The sequence below is a fragment of the Carlito syrichta genome, unplaced genomic scaffold (assembly GCF_000164805.1).
Source record: "Carlito syrichta isolate Samal-C Ts95f unplaced genomic scaffold, Tarsius_syrichta-2.0.1 Scaffold227820, whole genome shotgun sequence".
Lineage (NCBI taxonomy): Eukaryota > Metazoa > Chordata > Mammalia > Primates > Tarsiidae > Carlito > Carlito syrichta.
In genome coordinates, this window is record NW_007171916.1 from 48,350 (window position 1) to 66,058 (window position 17,709).

Genomic DNA, 17,709 nt, shown 5'->3' on the forward strand with positions numbered 1-17,709 from the left:
ATCTATCTGGGGACAGGGAGACATCCCTTATCAACAAAGGTGACTGAATGATGCATATTTGTATACCTGACCCTTAACTGTACCCCACAATTTTAAAATAAAAATATGTTAAAAAATAGATGTTAGGTACAATTCAGGATTAGTTATACAAATGTTAATTATGCAGATCCCTTGTTGATTTGGTGTGCCCTTCCTTCCCTTGGCAGTTTCCCTCAACAACCAATCCCACTACCCCTCCCCTGGAAGTTTTCCACTAGTGCCAATTCCTTTCTTATAGTATTATGATAATTGTTCAAGGTCCACTTATGAGTGAGAACATATGGTACTCTGTTCTTTGTTTCTGTGATAGATTGCTGAGTATGATACATTCTAAATTTATCCAAGTTGCTGCTAATTCCATATGTTTGTCCTTCCTTATGGTTGTATAATATTCCATTGTGTATATGCATGAGGTGACCTTCAATGGCGTGAATAGGAAACACACACTCCTTGTCGTTACTATTTTTCTTGTGAAATCAGTGTACTCTGCATCTCTCTCTATTCATATTGTAATTCTCACTATCTCTCTCACAACATTTATGGCACAACCACCTTGTAGAACATAAGGCTATTTTCAAATTTATGCCATCATGACCTAAGACTCTGTCTGGAATAGTCTTCCACCAAACTTCCAATAAGGTCACAAATATCTGATTAGTTTGGCATCTTCATACTAAGTCATGTACTAAGCATAATCTATCACCTTATTTTATGTTTCACGTATGGCTCCTTCATAGTTGATCATCCATCCATTCATTCCCTATTCAGAAATCTATTCATCCATTTACCTAGCTAATTTACACATTCATGTTCTGCCCTCCCATTTAACTATATTGCCATAGAGCCTCCCAGGAGCAGAGGCCAAATGCATCTTGTTTACTATTGGTGGGAGGCAAAATAATGTTTCTTTTTCTAAAGATGTCTATGTCCTATTCTGCATTACTTTTGAATATTTCATACTACATGGAAAGGAAGAATTAAGGGTGCAATGGGATTAAGTTTGCTGATCAGCTGACCTTAAAATAGAGAGATTACCCAGCCTCAGGACAAAGGGAGCGGCCAGAAAAGGATGAGGAGGGACTTCAAAGAGATCAGTGTTGAGTTTGGCGCTGAAACAAAACCCCTTCTACAGCAATCCCATGAAGGTCAGACCAACATAGCTGGACCACAACTGAGAGGGACAAACCCAGGCAGAGCCTGGAAATCAGCCACATTAGGAGAACTCCATTCCAGGATAGGCCTGGCAGGGGCACCCACTGTGAGTACATACCTGAGAAAGAGACAACTCTGCACTTACACAACAGAGGAAATTTCCCTGACCTATGAGAGTGGGAGGGGAGGACAGCAACCCCACCACCTCCACTGCCACTCCTTCCCTGCTGCAGACTGGGGAAAGAGTGAAAGAAGTGAATGCTCTGCAGGAGAGACAAGATTAGAGGAAAAATTAAAGAGCCTGCCACAGTTGGGCAGGGTATTTTTTGATACTTAATTTAAAAAATTTAAAATATTTTGTCTGTTAATTCATCTATTTAAAAAATATTTTTCTTTGTGCATAAATGTGCATGTGAGTGTTTGATCTGTATCCCTCCAATATTTCTCTTTTTTCTTTTTCTGTATCTTCCTTCTTTTGTTTGTCATTTTCTGTTTATGTGTGTATGTGCATGATTGAGTGCTCATCTTTCAATTTTGTTGCTGTTGGTTTGTTTTTGTTCTTTGCATCATCTGGGTTTCTTTATTTTCATTTTTTATAGTTTAAATTGTGTGTCAATATATGTGTGATGGTTGGATCTGAATTTCTATTTTTATTTTGGTCTTTCTGTTTTTATTTTCCATTCACTTTGTGCTAAGCATGTATATGTGTGTATAGCTTTCTTGGACTTTTGTTGTTGTTTGTTCTGTTACACTTTATTGTTATTCCAGTCTGTTTTGGGGTGTGTGCGTATGTCTGTGTGTGTGTTCAATTGTCTTTGGCACTGGTTCCTGCTTTGCATCATCATATAGAGTGGTGTTGGGGCGTGAGTATCAGGGAAAACATACCACAATAAGCAAACATTATAATTTTCAAGTAGTTTCTGAATCCTAGCGCCCCATCCCATACCTTATTCGAATTTAAAAACTACAAGAGACAGCAAAGCTTCCCAACCACCATCTTATTTAAAAGTAGAACAGACCCAGAGCCCAGATTATGGAGGAATAGCGGACTGAGCAAACATCAGAAGGGAAAGTCTCTCCCACTGACACTGAATAACAGAACTAAAGATAAAAACAAGAGCTCTGTCACAAATGAGGAAAAACCAAAAGAAGACCACAGACAATTTCAAGTGTGCCAAAGACAAAACTCCTGAAGAATCAGACCTTGGTGCCCAAACAGTGGAAGTCACCAACAACTGGGCGCAGAATATGACATGGATTAGGGAATGGATGGAATAAGAGAATACTCAAGAAAGACAAGATGCAACACTGAAAGAACTTGTAACAGAGATTTTGGCAATAAAAATTTCATCCAGTAAATAAGTAACAAGATGACAAGCATGGAAAGCAGAACTAAACTAGCTGAAGAAAGAATCTCAGTACTTGAAGACCCAGAATATAGAATTAACCCAATCTGTAAAAAGCATAGAAAGAAGACTCAGAAAGAAAGAACAGAGCTTATAAGAGAGGTGTGATTATATCAAGAGGCTGAACCTATGCCTGACTGCTATCCCAGAAGAAGAAAGGGAAATGGAGACAACTTCGAGAAAGTATTTCAGGAGGCAATCCAAGAAAACTTTCCCCATCTCACTAGAGATGTGACCAAACAAGCATAAGATACAGAAAACTCCTACAAGACATCAAATGAGAAGACAAACACCTAGACACATACAATTCACCTACACAAAGAAGACACAAAAGAAAAATTCCTAAAGACAGCAAGAGAGAAATGTCAGACTGTCTACTTGGAAAAACCAATCAGAATAGCAGCAGACCTATCGGCAAAAAGACTACAAGCAAAAAGGGATGGGGATTCTATATTCAAAGTCCTCAAAGATAAACAAGAATTTACTATCTAGCAAAACTCAGCTTCATCAGTGATGGGGAATTAATATCCTTTCTGGACATCCTATCCCTAGTGATTTTCCAGCTTCCAGATCAGCTCTATAGGAGACACTTAAAAAGGTATTAAGCACAGAAGAAAAAAAAATAATGACCACACACTTCCCAAGAGGACAGCAGAGCACAGAATCTACAGAAAATACAGTGCAACAAGAAATTGAAAACAGACACATAATGAAATCCGAAGTCCAAAGAAAATAATCAAATAAAGAAATAACTTTATAAGAAACTTGTGACAGTCATAAACAATCACATTTCAATAATCAGCCTGAATGTGAACACACTAGATGCACCAGTGAAAAGACACAGAATGGTATCTGGATAAGAAACCACGACCCAATTACTTGCTGCATCCAGGAGACTCACCTCACTACAAGGGACACACACAGACTCAAAGTTAAAGGATGGAAAATGAGTTTCCAGGCAAATGGATCACAAAAGAAGGCAAGAGTTGGGAACTTAATATCAGACAAAACAACTTTTAAGCTATCAAAAATTTAAAAAGATGCAAAAGGACACTACATAGTGATAAAACGTTCAATCCATCAACAAGAAATATCCATTCTAAACATATATGCACCCTAGAAAGGATTACCAGCATTTATAAAGCAACTACAAAGTAAATTAAAAAAGATATTGCCTCAAACACTATTTTAGAGATGAATTGGATACCCACTAACAGCTCTAGATAGATCATAGAAGCAAAAAACCAACAAGAAGATCCAGAACCTAACCTTGACACATGACTAAATAGACTTAATATATACCTACAGATTATTTCATCCAACAACCACAGAATACACATTGTACTCATCACCACATGGAATACACTCCAAGATTGATCATATCTTTGGCTGTACATCAAGCATAAACAAATTCCATAAGGTTGAAATCTTGCCATGCAACTTCTTGAACCACAGTGGAATAAAAATAAGTATCAACAGCAACAAAATTTCCCCAAAGCCCACAAAGACATGGACACTAAGCAACACAATGCTGGACAACTCCTGGGTCAACACTGAAATAAAACAGAAATTAAAAGATTCCTGGGAACAAATGAAAATGACGAAACATCTTACCAAAACCTCTGGGATTCCATGAAAGGAGTTTGAACAGGGGAATTTATATCTCTACCGACACACATCATGGAAATGGAAAGATCAGATATTGAGAGCCTAACAAATCATCTAGGGAGCTGGAAAGAGAAGACCAACAAAATCCCCTACTTTAGCAGAAGAATCCAAATCACCAAAATAAGAGCCCAAATACAGGACATAGAAGACAAAAATATCATAGAAAACATCAACCAAAAAAGATGGTTCTTTGAAACAATTAACAAAATTGATGGACTGCTAGCCAGAATGACCAAGAAAAAGAGGGAAAAAGCCCAAATAAACACAATCAGAAATACAAAAGATCAAATCACAACTGATCCCAATGAAATATGAAAGATTCTCAGAGATTACTGTGTATACCAATATGGAAACAAACTTGATAATCTAAATGAAATGGAGGACTTTCTGACATCACACAACCTCCCCAGAGGTTGAAACAAAGAAGACATTGAGACACTAAATAGATTAATAAAGCCCAGGAAATGACTCAGTAATACAAATACTACCTACAAATAAAAGCACAGTACCATATGTCTTTCCAGAATAATTCTACAAAACATACATGGAGGAGCTATTACTGATCCTGTTGAAAGTACTCCAGGTAATTGAGAAGGATGAAATTCTCCCCAAATCATTTTACGAAGCTAACTTCACACTAATACCCAAACTGGGTAAAGATCCACCAAAATCAGAGAACTCTCGGCCAATATAGGAACATATCTCAAAATATGAGTGCCATTTACGATAAGCCCACAGCTAACATATTGCTAAATAGATAGAAACTTGAAACATTTTCCCTGATAACTGGAACAAGACAAAACTGCCCACTCTCACACATCTTGTTAAACATTGTGTTGGATGTCATAGCTAGGGCAATTAGACAAGGGAAGGAAATCAGGGGTACCCAAATAGGAAAAGAGGAAGTCAAGTTACCCTCTTTACTGATGATATGATCCTACACCTTGAAAACCCAAGGAAAATTGTCAAAAACCTTCTTGCACTGATAAAAGACTCTGGCAAAGTCTCAGCATACAAAATAAATGTGCAAAAGACAGCTGCATTGCATACACCAACAACAAGCAGGCAGAGACCAAAATTAAAAGCACAATACCATTCACAATAGCCATAAAAAAATGAAATACCTTGGCATCTTCCTAACCAGAGAAGTGAAAGAACATTACAACAAGAACTACAAAAACTGCTCAAAGAAATCCAAGAAGACAAAACCAAATGGAAAAATATTCCATGGCCTGGTTAGGATGAATCAACATTGTTAAAATGTCCATTCTACCAAAAGAAATTTGCAGATTCAACACAATACCCATTAAGTTACCAACATCATTATTCTCAGACCTGGAAATGACAATACAGAAATTCATATGGAAACATAAATGACTACAAATAGCCGAAACAATCCTTAGAAAAAGAAACAAAGCAGGAGCTATCACATATCCAGACTTCAAACTTTAATATAAGGCTACAGTAATCCAAAGAGCCTCGTGCTGGTACAAGAACAGCGACATAGACCAATGGAACAGGATAGAGATTCCAGAAGCAAAGCCTCAATTTCTCAGCCAACTCATCTTTGACAAAGCCTCCAACAACAACCACTGGGAAGAGGAGAACCTATTCAGTAAATGGTGCTAGGAAAACTGACTGATCACATGCAGAAGATTGAAACAGAACCCCCACCTATCATCATACACAAAAACTAGCTCTACATGGATCAATGACCCAAACATAAAACATCAAAATATAGGAATCTTAGAAAACACAGGAGACACCCTTATGAAAATTGGAACTGGCAACCAATTCCTATTCAGAACCCTAAATGCCCATATCTTAAGAAATAAGATAGACAAGTGGGAACTCATCAGACTAATGAGCTTCTGCAAAGCAAATTTACCACCAAAAGAGCAGGAAGACAGACCACAGAATGGGAAAAAATATTTGCCAACTCTGTATTTGACAAGGCCTAACATCTAGTATTTACAAGGAACTCAAAAGCGCTGAAAGGAATAAACAAACAGCTTCATTAAAAAGTGGGCAAAAGACATGTATAGACACTTCTCCAGAGAAGATATATGGGCAGCCAGCAGACACATGAAAAAGTGTTTAGCCTCACTCATCTTCAGAAAAATGCTAATCAAAACCACATTGAGATACCACTTAATCCCAGTAAGAATGACCGTCGTTAATAAAATAAACAACAGATGCTGGGGAGGATGTGGAGAAAAAGGAACTCTTCTACAATGCTGGATGAATGAAATCTAGTGCAACATCTTTGGAAGACAGTGTGGCAATTTCTGAAAGAACTAGAAATTGACCTTCCATATGACTCAGCATTTCCCCTATTGTTAATATACCTGGAGGAACTCGAGTCATTCTACAAAAAAAATCCTCCACACGTATATTTCTTGCATCCTTATTCACAGTTGCAAAAACATGGAACCAACCATTTTGCCCATCGAAGCTGGACTGGATTAAAAAATGTGGTACATATACACAATGGAATATTATGCAGCCATAAAGAAGGACAAACATATAGACTTTGCAATAACTTGTTTGGATTTAGAGTCAATCATACTCAGTGATCTATCACAGAAACAAAGAACAGAGTACTATATGTTCTCACTCATGAGTGGACATGGACAATTATTGCAATACTATAAGAAAGGGGTTGACAGTTGTGGGAAACTGTCAGGGTAGGGGGTGTGGGACTGGAAGTTGAGAAAAACTGCTAGGGGATGGAAGGGTATACCTCATCAACAAGGGTACCTGCATAATCAACATTTGTATACATAACCCTGAATTGTACCCCATATCTTTATAATAAAAAAGAAAAAATAGAGATATTATCCTGAATTATCAGAGTCTACACTGTGAAGTCACAAAGTTTTTATAGGAGAAGGAAGAGAGGAAAAAGGCCAGAGCAAGAGGTGTCATTAAAGAAGAAGAATCTGAGCGAAACGATGTGAGAAAAACTTGACCAACCTTTGATGGTTTTGAGGGAGGATAAAGAGGACCATGAACAAAGGAATGTGGTAGCTTCTAGAAGCAGAAGGAAGTGAAACGATTACATTCTTCTCTAGAAACTTCAGAAGGAATACATCCTTGCTCTCACCTTGACTTTATTTAGCCCAGTGAGACTCATTTCACATCTGCCATGTAGTGCTGTAGCATAATTTTGGTAACTGTATTGTTTTAATCTACTTAACTTGAGAAATGTGTTTTGGTGAGAAGAGGGACTAATCATTCATTACATATGTAAAGCATGAAACAGTATTTGAATAAATGTTAGTGAAACTCTTATTTCTGTGGATCAATTAAGTTCTCTCTTTCTGCAAGGCTGCTGCTCTCCTGAGTACCCAGGCTTGCATCTTGATATATAAGAGCTCACACTTGTCAAGTGGAGGTTCCCTAGGAACATGCCCAAACCCCACAAGGTGATCCTTTTGCTTCTTTCCCTCAAGCTCCCATTAATTTCTCCTTCAGTTAGGAATACAGAAAGAATAAGCAGAGCATTCTTCTTGGAAGGGTGCCAGGTTTACACTTATACTTCTTTTTTCTTTTCTTTTTTGAGTCAGAATGTTACTCGGTCGCCCAGGCTGGAGTGTAGTGGCACGCTTACAGCCACTGCAGCCTCGACCTGCAGAGCTCAGGTGATCCTTCCACCTCAGCCTTCCAAGTATCTGGAACTACAGGCATGCACCACCATGCCCAGCTAATTTTTTGGTTTATTGTAGAGATGAGGTCGCACCATGTTGCCCAGCTTGGTCTTGAACTCATGAGCTCAGGCAATCCTCTTGCCTTATTATCAAAGTATAATCTCACATTGCTGAGATTATAGGCCTGAGCCACTGGGAAGATTAGAGATGAAGTGTCCCCACTGAGACCTATTCTGACCCCAAACCCTTGTGCTGTCATAGGTTCTGGGGTCAGAGAAAGAAGAGACAAGGTCAAGATCACAGAGTCAGGAAGTGACTGGGCCAACACTTGAGTCCAAGGATTTAGCTGTTCAGATTTCCACAAGCAGAGATAAGATATATCCTTTACTCACCAGTTTTGGAGCTTGGTTCCATGGGGGAGGGGTCTTCTAGAAAACAAGACAGAGTGAGGTGAGGAAGGGAGGCTGCCTGTCTTCTTTAAGGAGAGTTGGTCACCGACATTCTGTCATCTAATGCTCAATTCTGAAAGTACTGGAAATACTTTTTCCTATAATTATTTGGGTAACAACCCCTCCCCTGAGACTTCTAGGTGTAAATATGGAAGAATAGGAGTTGGTGGTATCACACTTCAAAGTGTATTACAAGGTTATAGTAACTCAAAGAGCAGTGTCTTTCTTTTCACAAATACAGACCCATAGAGGAGCAGAACAAAAAGGAATCCTAGAAATAAGTTCACACTTTTACAACCTATTCATCTTTGATAATGATGGCAAGAAATTGCAACAAGAAAGGGACAGTCTCTTCAATAAATGGTTCTGGAAAAGTTTTGTGATGGTCTGCAGAAGAATAAAACCACATCCCCATCTCCCTCTCTCGCTCTCTCTGTAGAATGGATAACATATTTTATTTAGAGAGTAAATTTGAGAAAAAGGAAAGGAGATTCACCTCCAGAGGTAGAGGTGGAGGACAAAGCTAAGAAAACATGGTGGCTATAGCTCAAAGAACACACGACTGGGCCACTGCTTTAAAAAACCAGGCTTACACCCCTATCTCTTCCCATGTAAAAAAAAGAAAATGGAATAAAGACTTGATTCTTTAGACCTGAAATTGTAAAAATACAAGGAAAACACATTGAGGAAACACTTCAGGACATTGGTCTTAGCAAAGATTTCTCATTTAAGACTTTGAAAGTGCAGGTAACCAAAGCAAAAACAGAAAAGGCGAATTATTTAAGCTGAAAGTATTGCTTCTGTACAGTAAAGGAATAAATAAAAAAGTGAATATACAGCCCACAGAATGGGAGAAAATTATTGCAAATTATCTGTCTGACAAGAGATTAATAATCATAACAGGAGAGGAGAATAGATTAAAAAAACCCTGAATTTTATTTTGGGGGGAGGGCCCCCTCTAGTAGAGGCTTTCCCTGTAAGGTAAGTTTTCTAGGAGACCATTGGCATCAATGTACCCACTAGCATTTTTGTGAAGTACCGTGTTGTGGATGAAAAGTCCCAAGTTGTGGCAAACCGGTGACTGGCTTTTCCACGAAGACAAAGCACCATGCTAGGTGGTCATCAATTTTTGACCAAAACAGCATGATTACCATGCCTCAACCTCCATATTCAACCAGTATGAACCAGAGTGAATTTTTGTTTTGTTTTGTTTTGTTTCCTGAGGTGAAAAATGTCTTCAAGGGGAAACAATGTTGAAGAAGTGAATCAAAAACTGACAAAAGCACTGAAAGGCATCCAAATTGATGCATTCAAAAAAGTGATTGAGCATTTGGAAAAGTATCTCAATAGGTTTATTGCATAAAAGTTCTCTGAAGGTGACTGAAGCTTAAACATGTAAGAATAAATACATATTTATATTAATAAATTCTAGGTCTTTTTGGATCCTTTCTCTCATATGGGGAGCTCAAACAACTCAATAAAGAAAATAAATCCGATTAAAAAATAGGCAACAGACATATCTGAAAAAAGTCATACAAAAGTCTGACAGGTATATTAAAAAATGTTCAACATCACTAATTTGCAGAGAAATACAATTTAATACCATCACGAAATATCATCTCACCCCAGTCTGCATCAAAAAGGTAGGAAATGGCAGATGCTTGTGAAGTTGTGGCGAATAGGGGACTGACCCCTTGTACATGGTTGGTGGGAATGTAGGTTATCACAGCACAAACAATAATATGGAGTTTTCTTAAAAAACTTAAAAATAGAACTCGTATATGACATAGCAAACCCATTACTCGATATATACTCAAAACAAAAAAATCAGTATATCAGACAGATACCTGCAATCCAATGCTTACAAACTGTTCACAATAACCAAGATGTGGAATCGACCTATGTGTCTATCAATGGAAGAACAGATACATTGTGGTATATATACACAATGGAATATTGTTCATCAAAAAATATGGAATTCCTGTCATTTGAAGCAATATGTTTGGAACTGGAGGCCATTATGTTAGCTGAAATATACTAAGGACAGAAAGATAACTATTTTAACTCTCATTCATATATACAAAAGCTAAAGGAATGGATACCATGGAGAGAGTGGTAGGGAGAATACTAGAGTCAAAGAGAGGGGAGAAGGAAGGAATGAAGGGAAAAAACAATATAAATGAATTTATTACCACTGAACTGTACTCTATAAATGGTAAATGGCAAATTATATATATTTGTTTTACTCAATTTTTTAAAAGATGTAAAAAGAGAGAGAATCAGAGTTGCTGTTGATCAAATCCTTCTGAGGGTGAGATATCAAGAGAAGCCTGGGAGACATGAACAAGGGTGAGGGGCTGATGTAACCTCTGATCTCCCCACACTGAACCCAGTCACTCATCCTCCTGGGTGTCCTGACCGGTTTCTGCATCTGTCTGGTTACATAGAATCCCCCCAAGTGGCCCTTCATGTAAGATATGGAGGAGGGTTTTGGAGAAGCCCAGTCTATCATCCTACACCTTGACACCTCCTGTCAGTCTTTATTTTATTCTCTCTGTATGTCTCTATGATCTTTCTTACACCTTAGAAGCATGTTCCTCAGATATGACTTTAGGATTTAATCTGAGACACAAAACATGGGACAGGTATGGGATTTCCTTACCTATGACAGAAAGATGCAGTGTGTCGTTTGGATCTGACCACCTACAGGGAAAGACACGGGACAAACCGTAGCATCTATATGTCCCTCCATGGATTGCAGGACCCAGAAGGAAGTCAGCCTGGAATGTTCCATGGTTGCTCCGCACTGCAGGAAGCCTGCATTCAAGGCCCTCCCCATCCCTGGATAGATGGTACGTGGCAACGGAGTCGTTGGACATGCAGGACAAGGTCACATTCTCTCCTGACTTCACCATGAGGCCTAGAAAGGTTGAGAGAGAAGGTTTCTCATATAGTCCTAGAGGAAAAAGGATCAGGTTACATAGAGATCACATCATCCTTCACATCTGAATTTAGACTTGTATCTTCCTTCTCTGGCTCTCTAATGTGTTCTCTTCTCTATCTCCCTCAAGTTTATTTTTCTCTTTTCTGTGTCTTGCTCTCTGACTCTAGGTCTCTGACCACGCTACCCCATCCCTTGTATGGTTTATCATTTTGCATTTCCTCTGCTTCTCTGTATCCCTACTTTTCTAATAGGGTCTTTTGCACCCCCCACCAAATCTCAATATTTTGCTGTTTTTGTTCACCTCACTTTTCTCTGTCCCTTCTATCATTTTCTCCATTCTTTCTTTTCTCCTTTTTGGTCTTTTACAAACTCAATTCTTTTCATTTGTTTCATTTTATTTCTCTCTCTCTCTCTCTCTCTCTCTCTCTCTGTGTGTGTGTGTGTGTTTCAGTCTCTGTTTTTTCATGCCTCCACTTTCTTTTTGACTGGGTCTCTCTTTAGGGTCTTGTTCTTAGTAATTTTGTAACATCTTGGATTAGTTTGGAAAATGAGACTCAGAATCCAGTATAAAGGCTTGGTAAATACACAACAGAGAGTAGATGGTACTGTTCTTTACTTGAGACTATGATATCCCTGGAGGAATCATAAATCAACCATATGGAAGGAAGCAGTATCAGAATAAGCACAATATCTGAGGGTGCCACATGACCTGAGATACAGGGCCCAATGTATGCCACATATGTGTTTGTCTTTGGTTCTTTTGGTAGAGAAGAGAGTTTAGTTTAAACAAAAGTCTACCTTCTAAAATGATTCTGGTCCTGAAGAAAGTTAGGACAGAAGAACACCCTTTCCCTGGCATGTGTGTATCTGTCTGTATGTCTTCCTTTGTTCTTCATCTTATTTCTAACCCCCGTATTGCCCTGTATTTGTACTTTAAGTTATGACAGGTGGTCTCTACTTCTGTCTCCTCTCTGTCTGCCTCTGTTTCAATAGCCCTTACCAAGTCTGTCTTTCTTTGGAAGAACCCAGTGTTCATCTTCCTCATAACAACTCAGGGTTACCATCATCTTAAAGATCAAGTCCATATTCTAATGAGTGAGGGGAATGTCTGCATGCTCTCACCTGTCATCACGATGTCCAGGGGGTCACTAGGAGCTGACCATTCATAGGAGGAGTGTGTGACAAAACCGTAGCATCTGTAGCTTCCTGCATGTATGGGCTTCAGAGGACCCAAGGAGTTCTTGCTGGGGCCTGGGAGACTCCAGCAAGAAGCTCCCCCAAAAGTTGCAAGAAATCCTTTTTTAGCCCCTTTTTGTGCACAGTGAAATTCTGAAATATGATCTCTGAGTAGCACTGTAGGGTGGCCTTTTCTCCTGATTTCAGCAGGCTGCTTGGGTAGACCAGAAATGAAGACTTTTTGTAGGCTCCTAGGAACAGAAGTTATGAGTTTCAAAAGTGTCACCATTCAGCCTGGTGCAGTGGCTCACACCTGTAATTCCAGCATATTGTAAGGTGGAGGTGAGAGGATTGCCTGAATCTAGGGGTTCAAGACCAGCTTGGGCAACTTGGCGAGACCTCATCTCCACAATAAATTAAAAACTTAACTGGGCTTGGTGTTGTATGTCTGTGGTTCCAGCTACTTGCAAGGTTGAGTTAGAAGGATCACCTGAGCCCAGCAGGTCAAGGCTGCAGTAACAATGAATGTGCCATTGCACTTGAGTCTGTGTGACAGAGTGAGACTCTTACTAAAAAAAAAAAAAAAAGACTGCCAACATTCTTCACTCATTCTATGGGATCTAAAATGGGTGGATCTCTACTCCATTGTCTGTCTGCCTTCCTATTCTTTGCGTCTCCATGTCTCTTTCTGTGTCTATGACACCTCATTGGAGGTCATCTCTCCCTCCATCCCTCTATTTTTGTTCAGTTTCTCTGTCTCTAGGAGCACCTCACTCCATTCCCACTGACGTACTCATCATCACCTTGGCTGTTGTACCTGTTTCTCTCCAATCTCTTTCCTGCTTTCTATGGTGGACGGAAGAGGGACCACTACAGTCTGCATCTTTAGACTCCTGTCAACCTTGTCTATGTTCACTTTTAGACAAATTGAAAACCATGGAAGAATTTATTAATTATTCTGCAAGGCAGCCACTAGAGTCCTTCCCAGTATCCACACAATCAGTTCCTGGCAAGGACTGGTGGCCTCTCCTGCCTTTTGGGTTCCTTCTCCATGGTTCCACCTTCCATAGGGTGGTCCCATGTCTGAATCCAGGAGCATTGTTTCTTTCCTCTAGTGTATTTGTGTTATTAGCAACCTGCCCCTTCCCATCTCTGTGGAGAATTTCTTTTCCTTATTTGGTTTATTAATTTCCCCTTGACAATTATGGGTACACATATTCGTTTCCATTTGCTGCTGTAACAAATTGTCAAAAATTTGGTGGCAGGAGAGAACACACTATATTCTAGTTCTGGAGGTCAGAAATCTGAAATAGTTTCACTGGTATAAATAAATGTATCTGCAGGACCAAGCTCTTTCTGGAGACTCCAGGGAAAGAATCTGTTCCTTGACTCCTCCAGCCTCTATTGGTTCCCTGCATTCCTTGTCTCCTGGCTCTTTCTCCACCTTTAAAGTCTATAGTAGCTGGTGAAGCCTCTCTCCTGTTGCTTTACTCTGACCCTCGCTTTCCAGTTTTCATTTCTTATGCATTGAGATTACACTGAGCTCAACTGCCAAATACAGACAGTCCACCCACTGAAAGCCAGTGAATGAACAACTGGAACTTCATCTCTAGCCTTATTTGTCCTTGGAATATAACACAGCATTCAGGTATTTTGATGTACAAAAATGAGGGAATTTTTCCCCCCAAATGGTCCCCAGTTCCCCGTATGTAATCCCCCTCAATCTAAAATACTTAGGCAATTGTTCTGCCTTGATCCTGACAGACACTGCCACAAGAGACCTTGGGATTCAAGAGATTGGGGCAATGAAAAGCCACCTTGGACTGGAGCCCTCTAACCTGTGACCACAATCTCCATGGGGTCACTGGGTGCTGACCACCCAGACCAGGAGTGAGGGTGAAAAACATGATATCTGTAGGTTCCTGCATTGCTGTGGTCATAGGACTCATGACCAATCTCTTCTGAAATCTTCTGCCCTGGAGCTTGGGCATGGGGGCACCATCTTTCTTGTCCAGCCTGAATTTTCCAAACAAAGATGAGAGTGACACTGGAGGGTCACGTGTTCTCCTAGAGCCATATGGTTCACATGGCTGGTCCAGGCAGACAACAAGGGCTTGTCCTGACCACCTAAAGGAGAAGGAGACTCAGACTTAGAGAAGAAGATGTGGAGATGCTGCTCCCTCCCTGTGCTGAGGCTCCTTCTCTCCATTTTTATGGTGGCTGCATGCAGAACCCACCACTACACCAACACAACTTGTCTTCCAACAACAAATGTGTCGGTGAGAAATTGGAGTGAGGGCTGAATAAGGGACTCCTACAAGATTTTAATGTAAAATTAGTTTTGTAAAACAGCAGAAGTCTCTTCACTACCCACTATGGACCCCTCTTATTAAAAAATACTCTTTAACCTGTACCTCTTTGTAGACAGCAGATACCTTCTCTGCTATTTGCCCAGTTTTGCCTTTCAAAATGTAGCTTCCTCTTAATAAATCTAACTTTCTTAATTAAAAAAATGTAGTTGCAATATAGAGGGTAAGATCTGTGTGAATGAAATAACATCAGCTAATGCATAAAACACATAAACAATTGAGCCTCTGCCAGAATATTCTGGGATTGAAGGAGCTCATGGATTATGGCTCCTTTTTTTCTGGTAGAAAAACAGCACCCCCACAGCAATTCCCAACATCATGGAAACGTTAAAGTTTGTGAGTTGTCATGCAATCCAGCAGATTCTGCTCTTCCCATCACTGATTCCTTCTTCATCTCTCCAGGTGACACCATTCCTTTCCAGGGACCCCAGCTTTGAGCACCAGAAGTTTTCATCGGAGTTGGCCCAACCATGGAAAGAGGCTGAGGATGGCCTTTAGGTCAGAATTGGAGTGCTGAATAAGGGGCTCCCACAAGATTTTAATAACGAAAACTTATTTTATAAAACAACAGAAGTTTCCTCACCACACGCTCTGGACCCCTCTTATTAAAAAAACCTCTCTAGCCTGTGCCTCTTTGCAGACAGCAGACACTCTCTCTTTTGTTTACCCAGTTGTGACTTCACAATATAGCTTCCCTTTAATAAATCTACTTTCTTAATTCATAAAAAAAATGTAGACACAGTATAGAGGGCAAGATCTGTGTGAATGAAATAACATCAACTAATGCATAAAACACATAAACAATTGATCCTTTGTCAAAGTATTCTGGGATTTCAGGGGCTCATGGAATATGGCTCCCTCCTCTGGTAGAATGACAGCAGTCCCACAAGAGCAGCCCCATGGCAGCTTGCACCTTCATGGAAATGTTAAAGAGTATGAGTTGCCATCCTGTCCCAGGGGGTTCTGCTGTTCCCAGAACTGATTCCTTTCTTATCTCTCCAGGTGGCACCATTTCCTTCCCAGAGACCCCAGTACTGAGCACCAGATTTTCCCCCAGGTTTTCATCGAAGTTGGTCCAGTCATGGAAGATAGGCTGAGGATGCTCTCTAGGTCAGAATTGGAGGCCAGGTTTCCCAGATGTTTCCCTTTCTTGTTCACAAGTGTTTTCCGCACAGGGATTCCTGTGATCCATCCCTCAGTCCTCCTCTTTTGTTGCTTGATCTCCTGTTCCAGGAAAATATTATTTGTGGGGGATAGCAACCCACATTTTGAAATAGACTCACCCACTTGTGTCCCAATCCTCTGGATTGAGAAGAAACCTGGAAAAAAAAAGACCATTATGGATGATCCACCTCCTCACAAACCTGGCCTCTCCCTTCTGCTCATGCTGGTCTATGGACCTTGGCATTCAGACTTCTACTAGGCTAAAGATCAACTCAGGCACCAACCACCCACTCCTCCCCAGGGAAGCTGGGATCACTACTCTTGTAACACAGCCTCTGGGCCAGTATCTCCACACTGGTATTCCCTCCCTTCCCTACCCCTCCAGGACTTACCAAGACACACCAGGTTGATAAACATGGGTGACATGGTGCTGTTCTGATGAAAAGGAGGTAGCAACCCAGCAGAATTGATCATTTAAAAGGATGCCGTGAATGTGCCCAGCTTAAGCAGTTTACATGTTCACCACAAAATGAGAAGGTGAAGCGTGTAGACCCTTCTTAACTTGCATGAGGCCAAGGTGGATGTCTTGCCAAGCGACTAACACAGTTTCCAGGAAATTGTTCCAACCAGCGCTTTACTGCACATCATTTATTTCAGCCAGACATGAAACACATCTCAGACTCAATCTCTTATACAAAGGATGGTTGAATTCTGTTCTCACATTGAAGACTTTGAATGGAGTTTTTTTTCTTTTTTAACATTCAATCTCTTCTTTATGTTAATAGGCAAAATATCTAATAGGTATTATTAACATATTGGAACAATTGTGACAGATAAATCATCATAATTTTCCATGCTGGTGTTCCTAGTTTTGAGCCAGAGACAGAAACATTATTTCAACTCCTGCAAGAGGGATTATGTACATATTTAGAATCAGAGACTTCTGCTTTATTAGCAAAATACACAATATCTGGATCTTGTAGTTTTATCTAGAATTTGTCTTATGGTCCAACATAGCATTCTCTCTCTATTGCTTTCTCTCTCTCTCTCTCTCTCTTTCTTTCTCTCTCTCTGTGTGTGTATGTTTGTGTGTCTTTGTTTTTCATTTCAAATTATATATAAATATACATAATGTTACAGGCAATCAACTTCTTGACAGTTAATTACGACTGTCGGAGGAAAAACTCCAGAATAGTTTAAGAAAAAACACAACTGATAATATGCTCCAACTTGAATACCAAACCATCAACCCAATGACCGAATCACCAAATGTATGCACAGGTTCTGCCACCATTTTCCCCTTTACTTGAATCCCTGATTTTTTGAAATGTATAAATCCTTTTCCATTACGTATTGTACATTTGTAAAACATAACTTTTTTTTTTGAGTTGGAGTCTCTGTCGCCCAGACTGGGGTGCTGTGGCTGCTCCCGGCCACCGCAGCCTCGACCTGCTGGGCTCCGGTGATCCTTCCGCCTCAGCCTTCCAAGTAGCCGGAATTACAGGCATGCGCTACCACACCCGGCTGATTTTGTGATTTATTGTAGAGATGAGGTCTCGCTGCCCAGGCAGGTCTCAAACCCGCGGGCTCAGGCAATCCACTCACCTCAGCCTCCCAAAGGCGCGGAATTACAGGCTGAGCCACTGAGCCCAGCTAAACATAACATTTTAAAGAAGAATGACATCCTGCTAT

General features: G+C 40.1%; 1 pseudogene; it reads right to left on the bottom strand.

Annotated features, from left to right (window-relative positions):
* Window positions 1-10,940: 10,940 nt before the first annotated feature.
* On the bottom strand, window positions 10,941-17,311 carry LOC103253403 (annotated as a pseudogene).
* Between the last annotated feature and the right edge of the window lie 398 nt (window positions 17,312-17,709).